This window comes from Tursiops truncatus, chromosome 7, assembly GCF_011762595.2.
Source record: "Tursiops truncatus isolate mTurTru1 chromosome 7, mTurTru1.mat.Y, whole genome shotgun sequence".
Classification (NCBI taxonomy): domain Eukaryota; kingdom Metazoa; phylum Chordata; class Mammalia; order Artiodactyla; family Delphinidae; genus Tursiops; species Tursiops truncatus.
Genome location: NC_047040.1, coordinates 102630315 through 102654171, shown reverse-complemented (window position 1 = coordinate 102654171; position 23857 = coordinate 102630315).

The window sequence follows — 23857 nt, the reverse complement described above, 5'->3', positions numbered from 1 at the left end:
AGGCCCCTTTGCTTGGGAGAGCTTGGAAGGCTTTGCGGAGTTGTCTGGTTGAAGCCTCGTAACCACCCTGAGAGGTAGGTGCTATGATTATTCCCCTTTGGCAGATGGGAAGTAGAGGCACAGAGAGGCTGAGCAACTTGCCTAAGGCCACAGAGCTAACAAGAGTCATAGGGGAGATTCACACCCAGGAAGTCCAGCTCTAGCCTGAACCGGAGTTTTGCCTTGTGTCTCTGTCCCTTCTCTGAGCTTCTGTTTTGTATCCTATCCACCCGACTCATGTTAGCAAGTTCGGGTGGTCCCTGGTCACAGGCCTGCTGAGCTGTTTGACATTACACTCATGGTAACATTTCTGGGACCCCTCTGGGGTCCTGCTCCCCAGGCCTGGCAAGGGGGGAAGGGCTCAGTTGGGTGCAGGATGTCTGGGTCCTGAATCCCGCTCTGTTTCAGGGTCTATGACTTTAGCCGAATGACTCCAGCTTAGGATGACCTTGGCTTCTTCCTCTAGAAGCCCAGGGGTGGGGACCTGGGAGGGGTTGTGGGAGCACATAAGGATCAGCGTACAGTTCTTCGACACTCAACAAACATCAGCTCTTGGAATTCTTATATTATTACTATTACGATGACTACCCCAATTTCTGACACAGGCGACGCTCAATAAATGTTTGGACAAACGATGGAGAGAATGAGTGTCTGTCCCCTGAAGACCCTGGTCCTTCCCGGTGGGAGAGTTCAGCACACGCCCTGAGAGCTCACCAGTGCTCTTCCGTCCACGGGAGATGAGCAGGTTGCAAGAGGCGGGAGAGAAGGGGGCTGCCCCAATGTCCTGCTTATTTTATTTTTAGGCCGCGCCGCTCAGCATGCAGGATCCAGTTCCCCAACCAGGGCTGGAACCTGTGCCCCCAGCAGTGGAAACACAGAGTCGTAACCACTGGACCACGAGGGAAGTCCCCTGTCCTGCCTATTGACCGCCCCCACCCCCACCCCGTCCCGGGCCTCCAGCTGCTCCCCGGGCGTCCTCCACACCCACTGTGCACTGTTCACCTTTGTTTATCTCCTCTGGGCTCCAGATTCACACACACACACACCCCACCCCACTCCCCGGCCTGCTCGACTTCTCCACGCGGGAGTCTCAGGGCTGCTCACATGGAGTCTTTCCACAACCGACGCGTGAGCTGGTCCCCCAGACCTGCTACTCTCCAGTATGGAAGATGGGAGCTCACCCTCCCAGATGCTGACGCCGGGCCCCTTCCCTCATCCTCCACTCCTGCCCGAGTCCTCTGCATCCCACCTCCGACCCCCCTGAGCCCTCCCCCCTCCCCGACCCCCGGCTGCCCCCTGGCCCAGCCCTCCCCACCGCTCGCACCTGCACTGCCGCCCACGAGGGCCTGATTGGACCCTCTTCTGCCTCTCACCCTCCCGCTTCTATTCTCCCTCCTCAAAGTTCACGTCTGCTTTGTAAAAATATGCCCATCGGGCTTCCCTGGTGGCGCAGTGGTTGAGAGTCCGCCTGCCGATGCAGGGCACACGGGTTCGTGCCCCGGTCCGGGAAGATCCCACGTGCCGCAGAGCGACTGGGCCCGTGAGCCATGGCCGCTGAGCCTGCGCGTCCGGAGCCTGTGCTCCGCAACGGGAGAGGCCACAACAGTGAGAGGCTCGCGTACCGCAAAAAAAAAAAAAAAGAAAATGCCCATCTGGTCTATCATCCCTTTGCTTTCAAACCTGCCGTGGCTTCACACACTCACGCGGACACACGAGGACACAGTTCCAAACTCTTGATCATGGCGCACAAGGCCACCCCCTCCCTCCCGGCCCCGCCTTCCTCTTTCACCCCATTCTGTGTTGCTGCACCCCAGTAACCTTCCCTGCCTCAGGGGCCTTTGTATCTCTGCTCCCACTGTCTGACCCCTCCCCTCACCCCCTCTGCACACACAGACACACACACACTCACACACACACACACACACCCCTATATGTGGACTTCCCTTGGCTGACTTCTGTAGATGTTCTAGGTCTCAGCTTAAATGCCAGGTCATTACTTCTTTGGAGAAATATCTAAATCCGTTCCTTCACTTTTCCTTTCTAACGCTCATCACATACTGTATATCCATCTGTGGAACTGTTTGGTTGATTTACCTACATCTTGGGGCAAGAACCAGGCCTGTCTCATTTCCCTCTGCGTTCATAGCATTCGGCTCATGTGCCTGGCCCGTGGCTGGTGCCAGATGAATGAATGAATAAATGAGTGAATGGCTGGTTTGCAGTTCCCCAAGTAGGATGCGATCTCAGTGGCGTGCCTCATGATCTAGAGGAGCCCTGCCGTGGTACCTAAGAATGCAGCCGCCACTGCTACACCACCTGGGTTCAAATCCCAGCTCTCATTTGACCTTGGGCTCTAACCTCTTCCTGCCTCAGTTTCTTCCTTTGAATGGACAGAATGCCAGTCGGCAGCTGTACCTTCCTCATAGGATATCTGTAAATCACTTAAAAAGAAAGGCACCCTGGACACTGCCTGGCATTGCAAAGCCATTACTTTGGGTTTTTTGGGGGTTTTTAATTGAAGTATGGTTGATTTTACAATGTTGTGTTAATTTCTGCTGTACAGCAAAGTGATTCCGTTATACATGTGTGTATTCTTTTTCATATTCTTTTCCACTGTGGTTTATAACAGGATATTGAATATCGTTCCCTGTGCTCTACAGTAGGACCTTGTTGTTTATCGGCCATTACTTTGTATTCAGTGGTCAGTTAGACCAATTAAGTGGGAGAGAGAACTTGGCCTTAGAGCTGGGCCTGGGTTCCCATGTTGTCATCCCCATTTCTGTGTAGTCGACCCTCTGTGTCCAGGGATGTGAAACCTGCAGAGACAGAGGGCCGACTGTGATCTCTCTTGGCTTCTATCAGCCCTAACGTTACGAGGCAGCACGGCCAATGTGGAAAGCAGTTTCACATTCTCCGATAAGACTAAAGGTTCATATACCTTACAACCCATCAGCCCCCCTCGTGGGGCAGGCCCTGGACGAGCCCAGCAACGACTCCGGCAGGCAGGGTTCCTAAAGCCCTAAAAAGGCATAGCCCGAGGGGGCCCAGGAGGGGGGTCGGTAAAGAATTAGTGGACCATTCACATAATGGGATCTGACACGGAAGTGAAAATGAGTGAACGACAGGTGGGGTTTATCAACGTGACCACTCTTAGGAAAACCATTTTGAGGGAAAACAGAAAGTTGCAGAAGAATTCGTAGTGTCTTAATTTTTTAAGGTGAAAATAACCAAAACGAAATAACCATACATCTTTTAGAGACACATAGGCAGTGATAAAATTCCACAAAGTAAGTGGATATGAAACAAGCTTATGAGACCATTGTGTGATTTGGGAGGCGTCAAAAATCTAGAACAGCGACAGTGGAAACCAGACCAGTAAAATCATATTTAGTCAGGGTTTATCGTGCAGGAAAGAACAGTTTGCAAACTGGGAGCTTTCAAACCCCAGACTGATATGCTCGTGTTACAGGACGGTTTCTAAAGTGAAAATAGGGAAATCGTTTAACCTTTACAGTGATTGGCGATTACAACGGGGGTTTCCAGACGGCAGGGACCTGGTTAAAAGTGATTATCTTATACCATTTTAGGAAGAGGACAAATTTCTTTTATGACTGTCAGAGGCATTTATAAGAAACCAGCTAAGTGTTTCACTTATGTTTATGAAATAAGTTAGATCTACGGGGCTTCCATTGTTCTGTCTGCTCAGGGCATTTTCCATAGCACAGGGTAGCTCGTGGTGATGATGTTTTAGATCACAATTTGGGTGGTGGGTTCACAGGTGTCTTATTTTTATAGCTTGTAAGTAACCTATATATTATATATGTTTTCTTCCATAGTATCAAACATTGCATAATTTAAAAACAAAAAATGTGTGAACATACTAAGTTATAAGGTGACTGAGGGGACTTCCCTGGTGGCGCAGTGGTTAAGACTCTGCGCTTCCAATGCAGGGGACCCGGGCTCGATCCCTGGTCAGAGAATTAGATCCGCCATGCCGCAAGGAAGGAGCCCACGTGCCACAACTAAGACCCCGTGCAACCAAATACATAAATAAATTAATTAATTAAATATTTTTTAAAAAAATAAGGTGATTGAGGTGAGTCTATTAATCCTTTGGATTAGTATAGAGATGGAAACCGCCCCATTTTAAATTCTTGTAGAGAATTTGCAGACCCTTGAGAATACATCTAGAGACCACCATTCAAGGAATGCTATACTACATGGGACCATCCATGGTCCTAACAGGCCTGTGTCTGAACAGAGGCTCTGGATATGGACATCCTCACCCTAAAGAATATCCTCTCTGCACAGGGTAATGGGGGAGGGGTGAGCATGGAAGATCTCCTTCTTAGCACCAGTTTCTCACCGCCCATTGGGCCCCCTCCTCAGCTCACTCCTCTCCCGCCCGGTTATACCTCCTAATAAAAGCCAAAAGGAGACATGGTTCTGATGTTGTCCAAGTTGTTATGGATGACAGAGGGTCCTGCTTTTCCAGTCAAGTCTGAGGTGCCTTCTACTCTGTGTGAGACATGCTCCATCCAAGAGGGACACACCCAGAGAGGAGAGATGCTGAGCCTGAGAAGGACTGGTGTGCTTCACGCCTTTCCCTTCTAGCATGCCTTCCTCTACTGCTGGGCCAAACTCCCTCGGTGCTGGGTTCCACGTGTCCCTGGGCTCTGCCAAGGAGATGTGCCTTGTCAAGGAGGGAAGCAGCTTTCACTGAAGATGGACACACCGGTGGGGAGAGGGGCAAACCAGGTACACGTTCTAGATTCTCCCCAGTGTCATAGCTACCAACTCCCGGCTGGACCACCAAGGTTTATCCCTTTATCTGGGAAGGAATTTTCCCTGTCTGCTCTTGTTCCTGGCTGAGTGGCACCCAACCTGGTCCCCTGGCTCTCCCAAAGATAATGTCCACTACGTCGTAGCTCTCTGTAAGAAATCCCTTCTGCTTAAAGTAACTGGAGGGGACTCCATCACTTGTAACAGAGAGCCCTGAGCAATAGCGAGACAGACAAATGTCCAGCTGAAGCCAAAACAACAAAGTGAATTACGGTTCAGCCTTTTTTTTTTTTCTTTTTTGCGGTACGCGGGCCTCTTACTGTTGTGGCCTCTCCCGTTGCGGAGCACAGGCTCCGGATACGCAGGCTCAGCGGCCATGGCTCACGGGCCCAGCCGCTCTGCGGCATGTGGGATCTACCCGAACCGGGGCACGAACCCGTGTCCCCTGCATCGGCAGGCGGACTCTCAACCACTGCGCCACCAGGGAAGCCCACGGTTCAGCCTTTTGACGGAATACTATCCAGTCATGTAAGAGTGTATGTCCAAAAATATGCTTAAAGATGTGGAGTAATGCCCACAAAGTTAAGTGGAAAAGGAAAAGATAGGAAGGATTCCATTATCTAATAATGGTATACCAGACAAATTGGTATTACCTTCTGCAGAAGGTAACTAAAAAAATCTGGACAAAATAGTTTGAGAATCTGATTAAAGACATCAGAGATTTAATAAAGTAGTGAAAAATTACCTGGAATTAGCAGGAAGTGATGGAAATCTGGAGAGACGAGCCTTGTGTTTAGGGCCCCTTGTGTCCTGGGAGTGTTTCCCAATTCAGAAGGGAAAGCCGAGGCAACGGAGATGTGGACAGAAGTACCATGACCCGGGGCTTCCCTGTGGTGCAGTGGTTAGGAGTCCACCTGCCAGTGCAGGGGACACGGGTTTGAGGCCTGGTCCAGGAAGATCCCACATGCTGTGGAGCAACTAAGCCCGTGTGCCACAACTACTGAAGCCCGCACACCTAGAGCCCATGCTTCGCAACAAGAGAAGCCACCACAATGAGAACCTCGTGCACCGCAATGAAGAGTAGCCCCTGCTCGCCACAACTAGAGAAAAAAAGCTGTGCACAGCAACGAAGACCCAACACAGCCAAAAATTAAATAAAAATTTAAAAAAAAAGAAAGAAGTAACATGATCCAAACTGCAGATGCCCCAAGTTCCTGGCAGAAACAAACATAAGACTTCTCTGGAGGAAGATAACATCATCTAGGGGACAAAAATATTTATACAACTTTTCAAATATAACAATAAATAGTAACCTGCCGCATGAATGGGCAAAGACCAACAGAAACAACAGACAATGCATAAATACCCACAGGGGCTCCAACAGTTGAGTTATCAAACATAGACTTTAAAATAACCTTATTTAACATGTTCAGAGAGATAAAAGACAAGATTGAGAATTTCTGCAGAGAACTGGAAACTTAAAAAAAAATCAATATCATATTTTTAAAAAGAATATAGTAGAATTTTAAAAAATTCTTGAATTGAAAAACACATTAACTGCAATTAAGAACTCTAGAGGTAAATATAACACAAGATTAGACATAGCTTAAAAGATGAATAATGAACTGGAAGGCAGACCAGAAGACAGTATCAAGAATGAATCACAGGAATATAAAACAATGGAAGATACAGAAGCAATAGTAAGAAGCAAAGAAGCCATAAAAGATGTAAAAATCCATGTAATGAGAATCTTAGAGGGGAGCAGAAAGAGATTTGAGCAGAAGGAATATGTTGAAAAATAACGGCTGAGAATTTTTCAATGACTAAAGACATCAAACTGCAAATTACAAAGTCCAATGAAGTCCAGTAAGCAAGGTTGGGTTGAAGGTACACTTGCATGACCCTGATATTGAGTACATCCTTAAATTTTGTGCCCTAAGCATCTCATTGCCTCGCTCTAGCCCTGATCCTACCATTTCGGGCAAATAAAATAAGCAAATGTAGGTACAGCATAATAAAACTTCATTAAAGCAAGACAAAGAGAAAATCTTGAAAGCAGCTACAGAAAAACAAAGATTATTTTCAAAGAAGCAATGATGAGACTGTCAGCTGACTTTTCAGCAGAAACAATAGAAAACAAGATAATGGAATTCTGTACCTAACAAAAACATCCTGTCAGACAGTAAATGAAATAAATAAAATTTCAGACAAACAAAAAACAATAAAATTCTTTGTGAGCAGACCTGCATTTTAAAAAAGTGTCAAAGGGATTTCTCCAGGCAGAAAGAAATTATCCCAAATATTAGGTTGTTGTTACAGAAAGGAATACAGATGGATTGAAATGGTAATTTCGAAGGCAAATCCAAAAGATTCTGTGTGGAAAAAACAACAATAATGTCCCACAGGGACTTCCCTGGCAGTCCAGTGGTTGGGACTCCGTGCTTCCACTGCTCGGGGCACAGGTTCAATCCCTGGTTGGGAAACTAAGATCGCACAAGCCACGTGGCATGGCCCACCCCCCCCCAAAAAAGTCCTATGGGGTTTAAAATGTATATGGAATTAAAATTCATAACAACAATGGTGCATAAATAAATAGAGATCCAAATGAGGTTTAAGTGTTGTACAGAAGAAAATAGAAGTACTGATTAACATTTGGTTTTGAAAAGTCAAACATGTATTTTGAAACTCTAAGAAAAACTTAAAAATAAAGTTACAACAACGTGTACCTTTCAAACTACTAAAAGGGGGAAATTGTATAATAAAAACAATCCACTGAAAAAAAAAGGCAAAAACTAATAGAAAAAGAATAGAGCAGAAGGGACAAATAGAAAGCACATAGTAAGATGTTAGATTTAAGCCTATGTCCTACCAATTACATTAAATACAAATGGACAGAATATGATGATGAAATGACAAAAATTTTAGACTGGATTTTAAAAAACCACAAGTATATGTTGTTTCCAAGAGGCACGTCTAAACATAAGTATATAGGTAAGTTGAAAATCAGGTAGGAAAAAGAAACACCATGCAAGCACAATATTTAAAATACACTTCCAAATAACCCAATGGTTGAAGAGAAATTATTGCAAAAATTAGAAAAAATATGAACTAAATGAAAATATCAACTATTTTGATATTTTGGAAATGCAGCTAAAGCCAAGCTCAGAGGAAAATTTTAGCCTTGGATGCATATGTTAGAAAAAAAGAAAAGCTGAAAATGTATAACTTAACCATTTGTCTCAAGATGTTAGAAAAAGAATAGCAAAATAAACACGAAGTAGAAGAAAAAATAATATAATGCTGAAATCAATTAAATAAAAAACAATATGTAATAGGGAGGATCAATAAAGCCAAAAGCTGACTATTTGGAAAGACTAATACAATTAACAACACCTCAAAATCGATAAACCTTTGGCAAGATTAATTGAGATAAAAAGGAAAAGGCACAAATTATTAATATCAGGAATGAAAAAAGGAACATCATCAAAGATCTTATAGGTGTTAAAAAGATAATCAGAGACAACTGGAAAACACATGCAAGAGAATAAATCTGAATCTCTACTTCCACCATATACAAAAAATTAACTCAAAATGGATCAAAGGTCCAGATGTAAGAGCTAAAACTATAAAACTCTTAGAAGAAAACATATGTTAAATCTTCATGAGCTTTTATTAGGCAATATGACAGCAAACACACAAGCAACAAAAGAAAAAAATAGATAACTTGAACTTCACCAAAGTGAAAACTTTAAAAAAAAAAAAGTTTTTTGTGTTTCAGAAAACATCAAGAAAGTAAAAAAAAAAAAAAAAGAAAAAAGAAAAGGGCTTCCCTGGTGGCGCAGTGGTTGAGAGTCCGCCTGCCAATGCAGGGGACACGGGTTCGTGCCCCGGTCTGGGAAGATCCCACATGCCGCGGAGCGGCTAGGCCCGTGAGCCATGGCTGCTGAGCCTGAGCGTCCGGAGCCTGTGCTCTGCAATGGCAGAGGCCACAATAGTGAGAGGCCCGCGTACCGCAAAAAAAAAAAAAAAAAGAAAAAAGAAAAGAAAACAACAACAAAAAAAACACCCAGAGGATGGGAGAAAATATTTGTAAATTATGTATCTAATAAAAGACATATCCAGAATATATAAAGAAATCTTACAGTCAACAATAAAAGACAAATAACTCAATTTAAAAATAGACAAAGAATCTGAATAGACATTTCTCAGAAAAAAAAATATATGGCCAGCTAGTACATAAAAATGATCAACACTTTTAGTCATTAAAGAAATGCAAACCAAAACCACAACGAGATATCACTTCATACCCACTAGAATGGCTAGCATCAAAAAGCAGACAAGAACAGTTTTGGGGAAGATGTGGAGAAATTGGAACCTTATACATTGTTGGTAGGAATGCAAGATGGTGCAGCCACTTTGGAAAAGTCTGGCAGTGCTTCAGAAATCTAAACATAGTTACCAAATGACGCAGTAATTTCAAACCCGGATATTTACCCAAGAGAATTGAAAATACATGTCCACACAGAAACTTATGAAATAATGTTTATAGCAACACTATTCGTAATAACCCCAAAGTGGAAACACTAATGTCCATCAGCTGATGAGTAGATAAATAATAAACAAATAAAAATAAACAAAAAGGCTGAGTATATACAATATAATGATAACAATATTATGGTAAAACGTAGATGAAATTGACAAATCGTAGAAAAAAATCCAACAATCCAAAACTGATACAAGAGAAAAAGAAATTGTTAATAGTCTTAGAGCTGTTAATGAAATTGGATAGATAATTTTATTTATTTTGACCTCTAACTTATTTTTTTAATTGGGGTATAGTTGTTTTACAATGTTCAGTTAGTTTCTTCTGTACAGCAAAGTGAATCAGCTATACATATACATATATCCCCTCTTTTTTGGATTTCCTTCCCATTTAGGTCACCACGGAGCACTGAGTAGAGATCCCTGTGTTATACAGTAGGTTCTCATTAGTTATCTATTTTATACATATTAGTGTATATATATCAATCCCAATCTCCCAGTTCATCCCACCCCCGCCTTTGCCCACTTGGTGTCCATACGTTTGTTCTCTACATCTGTGTCTCTATTTCTGCCTTGCAAACAGGTTCATCTGTACTGTTTTTCTAGATTCCACATATATGCGTTAATATACGATTTTTTTTTCTCTTTCTGACTTACTTCATTCTGTATGACAGTGTCTAGGTCCATTCATGGACCTAGGTCCAAATGACCCAGTTTCGTTCCTTTTTATGGCTAACATTCCATCATTTATATGTACCACATCTTCTTTATCCATTCGTCTGTCGATGGGCATTTAGGTTGCTTCCATGACCTGCATATTGTAAATAGTGCTACAATGAATATTGGGGTGTGCGTGTCTTTTTTTTTGTTGTTGTTAACATCTTTATTGGAGTATAATTGCTTTACAATGGTGTGTTAGTTTCTGCTTTATAACAAAGTGAATCAGCTATACATATACATATATCCCCATATCTCCCCCATCTTGCGTCTTTTTGAATTATGGTTTTCTCAGGGTATATGCCCAGTAGTAGGATTGCTGGGTCATATGGTAATTCTATTTTTAGTTTTTTAAGGAACCTCCATAGTGGCTGTAACAATTTACATTCCCACCAACAGTGCAAGAGGGTTCCCTTTTCTCTACAACCTCTCCAGCATTTATTGTTTGTAGATTTTTTGATGATGGTCATTTTGACCGGTGTGAGGTGATACCTCATTGTGGTTTTGATTTGCATTTCTCTAATAATTAGAGATGTTGGGCCTTCCCTGGTGGCTCAGTGGTTAAGAACCACCTGTCAATGCAGGGGACACGGGTTTAATCCCTGGTCCAGTAAGATCCAACATGGCGCAGAGCAACTTAGCCCGTGTGTCACAACTACTGAGCCTGTGCTCTAGAGCTCGCGAGCCACAACTACTGAGCCCGCATGCCACAACTACTGAAGCCCACGCACCTAGAACCTGTGCTCCACAACAAGAGAAGCCACTGGAATGAGAAGCCCGTGCACCACAATGAAGAGTAGCCCCCGCTCGCTGCAACTAGAGAAAGCCCGTGCACAGCAACGAAGACCCAACACAGCCAAAAATAAATAAATAAATAAATTTATGAAAAAGAATAATTAGTGATGTCAAGCATCTTTCCATGTGTCTCTTGGCCATCTGAATACATAATTTTAAACCTTTGCACAAAACTCCAAACTCAGATGGCTGCACTTGTGCATTTTACCAAACATTTATGGAAGAAAAAAAAAAAATCAGTCCCACACAAACTCCTCCAGAGAATAGAATAAGAAGGAACACTACCTGATCAGGTCAACATAACCTTGATACCAAACCTGATAAGACCTTATGAGAAAGGAAAAGTACAAGCCAATCTCACTCATTACAGATGCAAAAGTCCTAAACAAAATATTAGCAGACGGAATCTTGTAACATATAAGGTCAAGTAGTGTTTACTCCAAGGTTGGTTTAACATTAGAAAGTCAATGTAATTCAACACATGAACAGAGTATAGGGGAAAAAACATGATCATCTTAATAAATCTAGAAACAGCATTTGATGAAATTCAACATTTATTCATGATTTTAAACATACTTTTAGAAAACTCAGAATAGAAGAAAATTTTCTTAATCTGATAAAGATTGCCTATTAAAAAAAGCTAGGGAAAAATACCATACTTAATGATGAGGTATTGAAAGCTTTCCCTCTGAGAGCTGCAGCAAGGCAAGGATGCATATCATTGCTACCTCTACTGAAAGCTGTGCTACGGGCCCTGGCCAGTGTAGAAGGGCAAGAAAAATAGCCATTAAATTCATAAGGATTGGGAAAGAAGAAATAAAACTCATAATTCATGGGAGAAATGATTATGTAAATAGGAAATCCAGAGAATTTACAGATAGATTATTCCAATAAATAATGAGCTCAGCACTGTTGTTGGATAAAACCCAGTAAAAATAAACGGTATTGGGGCTTCCCTGGTAGTACAGTGGTTGAGAACCTGCCTGCCAATGCACGGGACATAGGTTCGATCCCTGGTCTGGGAAGATCCCACATGCCGCAGATCATCTAAGCCCGTGCACCACAACTACTGAACCTGTGCTCTAGAGCCAGTGAGCCACAACTACTGAGCCTGCATGCCACAACTACTGAAGCCCACATGCCTAGAGCCCGTGCCCTGCAACAAGAGAAGCCACCACAATGAGAAGCCTGTGCACCGCAACGAAGAGTAGCCCCCACTCGCCGCAACTAGAGAAAGCCCGTGCGCAGCAACGAAGACCCAATGCAGCCAAATAAATTAAACTAAAAAAAAATAAACTGTATTTCTATATGTCAGCAACAAACAAAAAACGAAATTTTTAAATAGGTACTGTTTACAACAGAATAAAAATTTTGAATACCTAGAAATAAATCTAACAACAACAAAAATGGGCAACACCTCATTGAAGAAAACTATAAGAACGTTATTGAAAGAAAAATTTAACTAAATGAACAGATGTTCAGCAGAAGACATAGTATTGTAAACTTATCAGTTCTCTCCCAAATGATCTATGTAGTTAATACAATTCTAATAAAATTTGCAATAAGTGTTTTTATGTATCTTGAAAAGCTTATTTTAAACTGTATATGGAAATGTAAAGGGACAAAAATAGACAAGACATTCTTGAAGAAGAAAAACAAGGTGGGAAGATTTGTTCTACCAGGAATCAAGAATTTTTACAAAGCCCACAATAATTCATTTGTCTGCAGCAATAGAAAAACTGCAAATAGATGATGAGAACAAATAAAGAGCCCAGAAATAGACCCATTTATATTTGGACACTTGGTTTATGACAAAGGTGACAGACACTGCCAAGCAGTGGCAAAAGGAAAGTATTTTCGATAAGTACACTAGGTCATAAATGTGGGGGGAAAAGAAGAGAAGCTTGATCCCTACCTCACACCATGCACAAAAATTAATTCCAGGGGGATTGGAGGCCTAAGCACGAAAGGCAAAACAATAAATCCTCGAGAAGATAATTGAGAATATCTTCATGACTTCAAGATATGGAAGATTTCTTAAGCAGGACACAGAGAAATTATCATAAAGCAATGGATTCAAAAGAATCATCAAAAGAGTGAAAAGATAAGCTAGAGAGTACAAACATATTTGCAATATATTTAAAGGGCTCAACATCAAAATGTAAAAAAGGAAAACTCTGGTAAATCAATAAGAAAGAAACACCCTAGAAGACAAGTGGGTGATAGGCTAGCAGTTTGCAAAACTAGAAATCCAAATGAGAGTTAAGAAAACGTGTTCAGCTTCATTAGTGGTCAGGGAAATGCAGATTAAAACCACAGTGAGACCCTTCAACACATACCCACCAGATGGCTGAAATTAAAAAGACAAACAATGCCAAGAATGGAGTAATGGGCATTCTCATGTTAAGAGTTTGGAAACCCAGACAGCACTTCTGAGGTTGAATAAGGCACATTCTACAATGCAGCAATTTCACTCCATCTTTACACCCAACAGAAAAGTTTGGGGGTGCTAGGAAACAAAACAATGTTCATAGAAGCAATATTTAGGGACTTCCCTGGGGGTCCAGTGGTTGGGACTCCACGCTTCCACAGGAGGGGGCATGGGTTCAATCCCCGGTAGGGGAACTAAGATCCCACATGCTGCAGGGTGTAGCCAAAAAAAAAAAAAAGAAGCATTATTTATAATATTCTCCACCCCCTCGCCCAAAAAACCTAAAACCCTGTAAACAACACAAATATCTATCAGCAGCAGAATGGATGAATTGTGGTGTATTCTCGCAATGCAATAATTCACAGCAATAAAAATAAACAGACTACATCTATCAGTTTGCCAAAGAATCCAGACACAAAAAATACAAGTGCTATAATTGGTGCAACTAACCTATAGTGTTTATTGACAAACACTTAAAAGTAGAGAAAATCAAGGGAGAGATTACCATTCAATCAGGACAATGATTATCTTTAGGGAGACAAAGAGAGCCATGACTGGGAAGGGACTATGGTTGTCTCTAGGGTGCTGGTAGGTTCTACTTTTTTTTTTTAATTTGTTTTTATTTTTGGCTGTGTTGGGTCTTCGTTGCTGCGTGAAGGCCCTCTCCAGCTGCGGCGAGCGGGGGCCACTCCTTGCTGCGGTGCGCAGGCCTCTCACCGCGGTGGCCCCTCCCGTTGTGGAGCACGGGCTCCAGGTGCACAGGCTTCAGCAGTTGCTGAAGCTACAGCATGGGCTCAGCAGCTGTAGCTCGTGGGCTCTAGAGCGCAGGCTCTGTAGTTGTGGCGCACGGACTTAGCTGCTCCATGGCATGTGGGATCCTCCCGGAGCAGGGCTCGAACCCGCGTCCCCTGCATTGGCAGGGGCACTCCCAACCACTGAGCCACCAGGGAAGCCCTATTTTTGTTCTTTGATAGTTACGTGGATGTTAACTTTGTAATGATTCATGAAGCTGAACACTTATGATCTATGCACTGTTCTGTGCATTTTAAAAAGATATGAGCTGCATATAATATATAATCTCAGCTATGAAATTATATACATGTATAAGGAAAGATACCATAATGAAATGTGTAGCTGCCTTCAAAGGGTGGGAACCTGGATGATTTTTCTGCTTCTTCAGAAGGAAGAAATAAAACTGTCTTTGTTCACAGATGACGTGATCATTTATGTAGAAAACTTGAAAGATTTGACCAAAAAACTCCTAGAACCAATAAGCAATTATAACAAGTTGCAGGATACAAGGTTAATATACAAAAGCCAATCACTTTCCTATATACCAGCAATGAACAAGTGGAATTTAAAATTAAAAACACAATACCATTTACATTAGCACTGCCAAAATTAAATACTAACAAAATACATACAAGATCTATATGAGAAAAACTGCAAAGCTCTGATGAAAGAAATCAAAGAGGACTAAGTCGATACATTCCATTTTCATGGATAGGAAGGCTCAATATTGTCAAGATGTTCGTTTTTCTCAACGTGGTGTTTAGATTCAATGTAATTCCAATCAAAAGCCCAGCAAGTTATTTTGTAGATATTGACAAACTGATTCAAAAGTTTATATGGAATTAGAGAAATGCAAATCAAAACCACAATGAGGTATCACCTCACACCAGTCAGAATGGCCATTATCAAAAAATCGACAAACAATAAATGCTGGAGAGTGTGTGGAGAAAAGGGGACCCTCCTGCACTGTTGATGGGAATGTATCTTGATACAGTTACTATGGAGAACAGTATGAAGGTTCCTTAAAAATTAAAAATACAATTATCATATGACCTAGCAATCTCACTACTGGGCATATACCCTGAAAAAACCATAATTCAAAAAGAGACATGTACCACAATGTTCATTGCAGCACTATTTACAATAGCCAGGACATGGAAGCCACCTAAATGTCCATCAACAGAGGAATGGATAAAGAAGATGTGGTGCATATATACAATGGAATATTACTTGGCCATAAAAAGAAATGAAATTGAGTTATTTGTAGTGAGGTGGATGGACCCAGAGTCTGTCATACAGAGTGAAGTAAGTCAGAAAGAGAAAAGCAAATACTGTATGCTAACACATATATATGGAATCTAAAGAAAATGGTTCTGATGAACCTAGAGGCAGGACAGGAATAAAGACAGAGACATAGGGAACGGACTTGAGGGCATGGAGTGGGGGAAGGGTAAGCTAGGACAAGTGAGAGAGTAGCATTGGCATATATACACTACCAAATGTAAAATAGATAGCTAACGGGAAGCAGCTGCATAGCACAGGGAGATCAGCTCGGTGCTTTGTGATGACCTAGAGGGATGGGATAGGGGGCGTGGGAGGGAGACGCAAGAGGGAGGGGATATGGGGATCTATGTATGCAAATAGCTGATTCACTCTGTTATACAGCAGAAACTAGCACAACATTGTAAAGCAATTATACTCCAATAAAGATGTTAAAAGAAAAAGTTTATATGGAGAGGCAAAAGATCCAGAATAGCCAAAAAAATATTGAAGGAGAAGAACAGAGTTGGAGGACTGATGCTACCCAACTTTAAGACTTACTATAAAGCTACAATAACCAATATAACATGGTATTGGTGAAAGAAGAGACAAATAGATTAGTGGAACAGAATAGAGAACCCAGAAACAGACCTATATAAGTATCATCAACTGACTTTTGACAAAAGAGCAAAGGCAATACAGTGGCGTAAGATAATATTTCAACAAATGGTGATGGAACAGCTGGACATCTACATGCAAAAAAATGAATCTAGACACAGACCATATGCCTTTCACAAAAATTAACTCAGAATGGATCACATACTTAAGAGTAAAACTTAAAAGTATAAAACACCTAGAGGATAACATAGAAGAAAACCTAGATGACCTTGCCTATGGCAATGACTTTCTAAATGCAACACCAAAGGCACAATCCATGAAAGGAATAATTGATAAGCTGGACTCCATTAAAATTGAAAACTTCTGCTCTGTGAAAGACAATGTCAAGAGAATGAGAAAACAAGCTACAGATTGGGAGAAACTATTTTGCAAAAGACACATCTGATAAAGGACCATTATCCAAAATACACAAAGAACCCTTAAAACATGACAATAAGAAAACAACCGATTAGGGCTTTCCTGGTGGCGCAGTGGTTGAGAATCTGCCTGCCAATGCAGGGGACATCGGTTCGAGCCCTGGTCTGGGAAGATCCCACATGCCGCGGAGCAACTAGGCCCGTGAGCCACAGCTAGTGAACCTGTGCATCTGGAGCCTGTGCTCCGCAACGAGAGGCCGCAACAGTGAGAGGCCCGTGCACCGCGATGAAGAGTGGTCCCCTCTCGCCACAACTAGAGAAAGCCCTCGCACAGAAACAAAGACGCAACGCAGCCATAAATAAATAAATAAATAAGTAAATAAATAAATAAATAAAAGAAAACAACCAACGAAAAAATGGGTCAGGGACTTCCCTGGTGGTCCAGCAGTTAAGACTCCATGTTCCCAATGCAGGGGGCATGGGTTTGATCCCTGGTCAGGGAACAAGATCCCACATGCCACAACGGAGACCTGGTGCCGCCAAATACATAAAAATTTAAACAAAAAAGTGGGTCAAAGACTTTAACAGATACCTCATCAAAGAAGATATACAAATGGCAAGTAAGCATATAAAAAGATGCTCCGTGGCATATGTCATCAGGGAAATAAAAATTAAAACAAGAAACCACTACACATCTATTAGAATGGCAAAATGGTACCGGTACTTCGGAAGATAGTTTGGCAGTTTCGGACCCAGTTATTTGTTTACTGGTAGTAATGCCCTGTACCTTCATTGAAGTATTGGTGCATTGGAAGTGTAGGATTAAAATTCCATGGTGAAACCTACGTATATGGATCTGTGAAATAATAAAAAATATATCAGGTCTTTTCCTCCAGCTCTAGGCACAGAGTTCAAAAACACTTGGAGGGAATTCCCTGGAGATCCAGTAGTCAGGACTCCGCACTTTCACTGCCCAGGGCCCGGATTCACTTCCAGGCTGGGGAACTAAGATACGGCAAGCTCCTGCAGAGTGGCAAAATAAATAAATAAACCAAACCCAAACAAACCAAAACAAAAAAACACCGGGAATTTCCTGAGTGATAGGAGTGTCTTTTGTTATTCATATCAAGCCCTTTCACCACACCTGTTTTTATGCTAAGGTGGGCCTTTAGATAGTTTCAAGGGAGGGGCTAGCTACATCAGAAAGATCAAGCTCGTGATTATAGGGTTGGAATATTCAGCCTCAGCCCCCAACCTCCCAGGAGCTCAAGACAGCTCAGTCACACGACCAGTGATATAAAAAGATGCCAGGAGAACTCTGGACACCCAACGTTCAAGGAGCTTCCTAGTTGGTGAACACATTTATGTGCTGGGCGAGTGTCATGCTCTGACTCCACATATGGAACTTTTTTAGACCTTGCCCTATGGGTCTCTTCCATTTGACTATTCCTTAGTTGCACCCTTTACAATAAACCTGTAATCGTAAGTATAATGCTTTCAGAGAGTTTCAATGGGTTGTTCTAGTGAATTCTCAAAGCTGAGGGAGCCTGGGGACCCCTAAATGTATAACTGGTCAGTCAGAAGTGCAGGAGGCTCCTGAGACTTGCAGTGGACATCTGAAGTGGGAGCAGTCTTATGGAGAACTTTGCCCTTAATCTGTGGGGTCTCTGCTAACTTGGGTAGTTAGTGTCAAAATTAAATGGAAGGACACCCAGTTGGTGTCAGTGAATTGGTGTCAGGGCAGGATTAAAGTCTCATGATGAAATACAAACACACTTAATCTCATCCTTTGTTGTGGTTTTAATATATGTCCATAAAATCATTGATATTCCTCCCTTTAAGAGATGGAGCCTGTTTACAATAGCCAAGACATGGAAACAACCTAAATGTCAGATGAATGGATAAAGAAGATGTGGTACATATACACAATGGAATATTACTCAGCCATAAAAAAGAATGAAATCATGCCATTTGCAGCAACATGGATGCAAGTAGAGATTATCATACTAAGTGAGGTAAATCAGAAAAGAAAGACAAATACCATATGATATCACTTATATGTTGAATCTAAAATACGACACAAAGGAACCTATCCACAAAACAGAAACAGAATCACAGACATAGAGAACAGACTTGTGGTTGCCAAGGGAGATTTGGGTAGGGGAGGGATGGATTGGGAGTTTGGGATTACCAGATGCAAACTCTTATATAGAGAATGGATAAAAAACAAGGTCCTACTGTAGAGCACAGGGAACTATATTCAATATCCTGTGATAAACCACAATGGGAAAGAATATGAAAAAGAGTGTATATGCATATGTATAACTGAATCGCTTTGCTATACAGCAGAAATTAACACAACATTGTAAATCAACTAGACTTCAATAAAATAAAATAAAACCTTTGGGATTAAAAAAGAGAGAGATGGAGCCTAATTCCCTTCCCCCTGGGTACGGGCTGGATCTAATGACTCACTCCTAATGAATAGAATAAAGTGAAAGTGACCGTGTTGGACTTCGGAGACTAGATCAGAAAAAGCACTGAAACTTCCTCCTTACGCTCTGTCGGATCGCTCATTCTGGAAGGAGTCAGCCGCCACGTTGAGAGGACACTCAGACAGCCCTGTGGAGAGGTCACATGGTGAGGACTGAGGCCCCCAGCCAACAGCCACACGAGTGCACCATCTTGGAAGAAGCTCCCCAACCCCAGCCCAGCCTTCAGTGCCCACAGCCATGTTGACCACCAGCCTGCAAGATCACGAGCGACCCTGAGCCAGCATCACCTACATGTGTGTGAGGATAAAGATGTTGGTTATTTTAATTTTTTAAGTTTTGGAGCAATCTGTGATGCAGCAATAATTTATACACCCTGTAACATTGATCCAAGAGCCCAAATGTGGATTTCTTCCCCTAAATATTTTCTGGTTCTTATGTAGTTACAGGATGGCATGGTAGCTAAGAGGACAGGCAGTGGAGACGCATACAGTTCGTCATACGTTGGTGAGGCCACTGAGTAGCTGTGCCTCCTTGGGAAAGTGCTCACATCCTCAGAGCTGTCGCAGCCTCATCTGCAAAATGGAAATGTGAATTGTTCAGCAGAGTGCATGGCTCTGGGCAGGGGACTCAACATGGAATTGTATTGTTATTATTCAATATTTCGCTGTCATTGCTGCTTACCTACCTCTCAGTACAAAGAGGCTTGCTTCCCTCCTGACCCGTCCCCGTTTGGAGCTGTATCCACCAGGCTCCTAGCCTCTGATTCCGGGTTACAGCTCTTCTGCTGCTCTTCGGACCTAGTATCTCTGTTTGTTCTACAAGGGGGTTGGGGGTTTGGTAGCATCAGAGCACCATGCAGCTGCGGTCGGCCTCCCTGGTGGACAGCTAGAGCCCCTGGGATGCAGCCCTGGCAGAATCCTCGCAGCCTCCCCTGGGACCACCATGTTCCTTGGCCATGCCATCTCCCCCGCCAATGCCCACGCCACCTCTGCCTTCTGGGCTCCATTTTCAGCTGGCTTCTGAGCTCCTTTGCTGTGCTGGCCACTGGGCAGGCACCAGGCATGAGAGATAGGTCAAAAGTTCCTATCCTCTGGAAGGAGACAAGCATGGACGTATCTGTGGTGTGATGTTGCAGCATTAGGAGCACAAGGCCAGAGGAACCCAGGACCCCGAGGAGGGAACACCATCCAACCTGGGGGTGAGGAAGGTTGGGAGGCAAGGATGGAACGTTCCTTGGAGTATGGCTTCAACTGAATGTTGAAATCTACGCAGACCCTCCAGACAGAGGGACCAGTGTGTGCTAAGGGGCAGCAGCATGAGAGGGGATGAAAGCTCTGGGTATGGGAAATACATTGGTGGAGGGGGGTATGTGGAATGGAGAGAGTGGGTGACCCCCATTCATTCCCTCAATTGGACCCCAAAGCAGACACTTGGCCATTTACCCAAGATCTTCTTATTCTCACCCCAAAAGGTTCTTTACACAATGACGTGACCCAAAACCATTCCTGAGGGATCTGAGCTCTTAGTGATCTTGTTTATGTTGGATTACTATGTCATCCATTAATCTTACCTTTGGACATAGCTGTACCAGGGACAGTTCCTGAGGATTTCCTGCCCCCATTGTGTAGCAGTAATGATATCTCCTCTTGAAAATTAAGCTCAATCTCACTAGTCAACATTTTTTTTTAACATCTTTATTGGAGTATAATTGCTTTACAATGGTGTGTTAGTTTCTTCTTTATAACAAAGTGAATCAGTTATACATATACATATGTTCCCATATCTCTTCCCTCTTGCGTCTCCCTCCCTCCCACCCTCCCTATCCCACCCCTCTAGGTGGTCACAAACAACCAAGCTGATCTCCCTGTGCTATGCAACATCTTAACTCTCTTTTTTCTTGTTTGTTCATTGACATGAGGATCCCCAGATAGCCAGGTGAGGGTCTCATCTTCTAATTTAATTTAGCTTAATTATTCTAGTGGATACATTCCTTCCTTCCTCAAGTTACCAAGACTACTTAAATAATGGAGCCCAAAATCATGGGGTTATAAAGACAAAAAACCTGTGTTAGTCATTAACATTATGAGGGAGGTGACTAGCTCTTCAACTCCTGGACTCAGGTATGCTGCCTAAGAGGAAGAAACATGACAATGTATTGATAACTGATTCAGGACATCGATTGTACCGTGTAGAATAGAAACTTTTGTGAGGCGTTGTCTCTTATCTGGTGCTATAACGGGGTCTTTAATAGGCCATCCCACTGTCCTATAAGGTCAACTGCTTTGGAGTGAACAGGTACATGGTAAAAACCCATGAATCCCATGGGTATTATTAACCCATTGTCTTACTTTTCTTAGGTTGTGAAATAAGTTACTTAATCAGTAGCAATGTTGAGTGACTAAGGGCTCCAGTAAGTCCACAGATTATACTGCCAGTAGAAACAAGGCAGATAGGGAAGAAAAATCCCTTTGAAGAACTGTCTAACCTAATAAGGAAAAATCACTGCCACCACCATGATGGAGGGCGACCAATGCAAGCAACCAGGTGGAAGACTGGTCCCTGAGGGTATGGAGCCATATTGAGGAATTGGGAATGACAGTAGCCAAATCAGGGTTTTTTTTTGTGTGTGAGCAAATTCAATTTAAGATCTATCCTCTTGGGACTTCCCTGGTGGCACAGTGGTTAAGACTCCATGCTCCCAGTGTAGGGGACCTGGGTTTGATCCCTGGTCAGGGAACTAGATCCCACATGCTTGCTGCAACTAAGAGTTAGCATGCCACAACTAAGGAGCCAGCAAGCTGCAACTAAGGAGCCAATGGCCACAGCTAAGGAGCACACATGCCACAACTAAGGAGACTGCCTGCCGCAACTAAGACCTGGTGCAAACAAATAAATAAATTAAGTAAATTTTTTTTTTTAATATATCCTCTTTTTTTTTTAAGTTTTTTTTTTTTTTTTTTTTAAGTACGCGGCCTCCCACCGTTGTGGCCTCTCCCGTTGTGGAGCACAGGCTCCGGACGCGCAGGCCCAGCGGCCATGGCTCATGGGCCCAGCCGCTCCACGGCATGCGGGATCCTCCCAGACCGGGGCATGAACACATGTCCCCTGCATCGGCAGGCGGACTCCCAACCACTGCGCCACCAGGGAAGCCCCTTTTTTTTAAGTTTTTATTTTTTCCTGGAGTATAGCTGATTAACGTTATATTAGTTTCAGGCGTATAGTAAAGTGATTCAGTTATATATATACATATATCTATTCTTTTTCAAATTCTTTTCCCATTTAGGTTATTACATAATATTGAGCAGAGTTCCCTGTGCTATACAGTAGGTCCTTGTTGATTGTCTATTTTATTTATTTTTAAAATTTATTTATTTTATTTATTTATTTGGCTGTGTTGGGTCTTTGTTGCTGCGTGCGGGCTTTCTCTAGTTGCAGCGAGCGGGGGCTACTCTTCGTTGCGGTGTGCGGGCTTCTTATTGTGGTGGCCTCTCTTGTTGCAGAGCATGGGCTCTAGGCACGCAGGCTTCAGTAGTTGTAGCATGTGGGCTCAGTAGTTGTGGCTCACAGGCTCTAGAGCACAGGCTCAGTTGTTGTGGCGCATGGGCTTAAGTTGCTCTGTGGCATGTGGGATCTTCCTGGACCAGGGCTCGAAGCCATGTCCCTTGCATTGGCAGGCGGATTCTTAACCACTGTGCCACCAGTGAAGCCCTGGTTATCTATTTTAAATATAGCAGTGTGTACATGTCAATCCCAAACTCCCAATCTATCCCTCTCCACCACCCTTCCCCCTGGTAACCATAAATTCATTCTCTAAGTTTGTGAGTCTGTTTCTGTTTTGTAAATAAAACAGTTTTAGAGTGATCAATTCCATGCTGTTGTGCCAACATTCAACCTCCACCTCTGCCATCACTGTTCCACTTTGTCAATGAGTAAGTGCTGGCTGGGGAAAGAGAAGGATGACTAAAAACCTCCTCTGCAATGGGTATTCAGAATGGGAAGCGTTCACATAAGACACAAATATTGTCACATGATGGGCCCATTCTTTCTCTAACCTTGCTATCAGTTTTTCATCTAGCTACTTCCAAATTCCTTACCCTGACCTTAACTACCACCCACAAATCGGGAGGGATCCTCACTTCACATCATCTATAGGATCGTGCAATGATGTACTGGTTGGAGTTTTGGCCTTGGGAGGATGTCCCATTGCCACTGTCTTTCAGCACACCACTGAGCTGGGCTGTCGCTCCTCGGGGGTTTATCTTCAGCTGGCTGCCACATATTATTCAGGGCCATCTGAACGGGGCTTCAGTGCTTTCCTCAACTGGTCTTAGGGTGGGTTGAGGGAGAGATTGCTAGTGGGTGGGTGAGCCAGCTGCTCGTGTGCCTTCTTTGTGCTTCCAGGACTTGCATGAGCCCAATTCCATCCATCTGATGGTGGGATGATCTGACAACCTCCAGCTCATGTTGGGCAGCTCAGTTTCATGGTCATGGTCATCTGGTGCCCCCTAAGTATTCACTCTTAACCAGAGCAAAATTGGTTTCTTAAGGGAATAGTTACAGAAGAGGATACTGCTTGTTGGAAATCAAGTGACTGAGTAAATGTGGGTCTATGTCTGGGTTCCATGACATCTGATCCTCATGCCTGTATCTCACTGACCTGGTTACTAAAGCATATGGTGAATCTTGAGGTCAGGTAGTATGAAGTCCATCCATTTTGTTCCTCTTTTTCAAGACTGCTTTAGATATGCTGGGTCCTTGGGATTTTCATACAGATTTTAGAATCAGTTTGTCAATTTCTAGAAAATAAAAAGCCTAATGAGATAGAGACTACATTGGATCTATAGACAAATCTAAGAACTGACATTTTAACAATATTGAGTCTTTCCCTAATGACACTGATATGTCTCTCCACTGATCCAGGTCTTGCACATCTTTGGTTAAATTCACTCCTAAGTATTATACACCTTTTG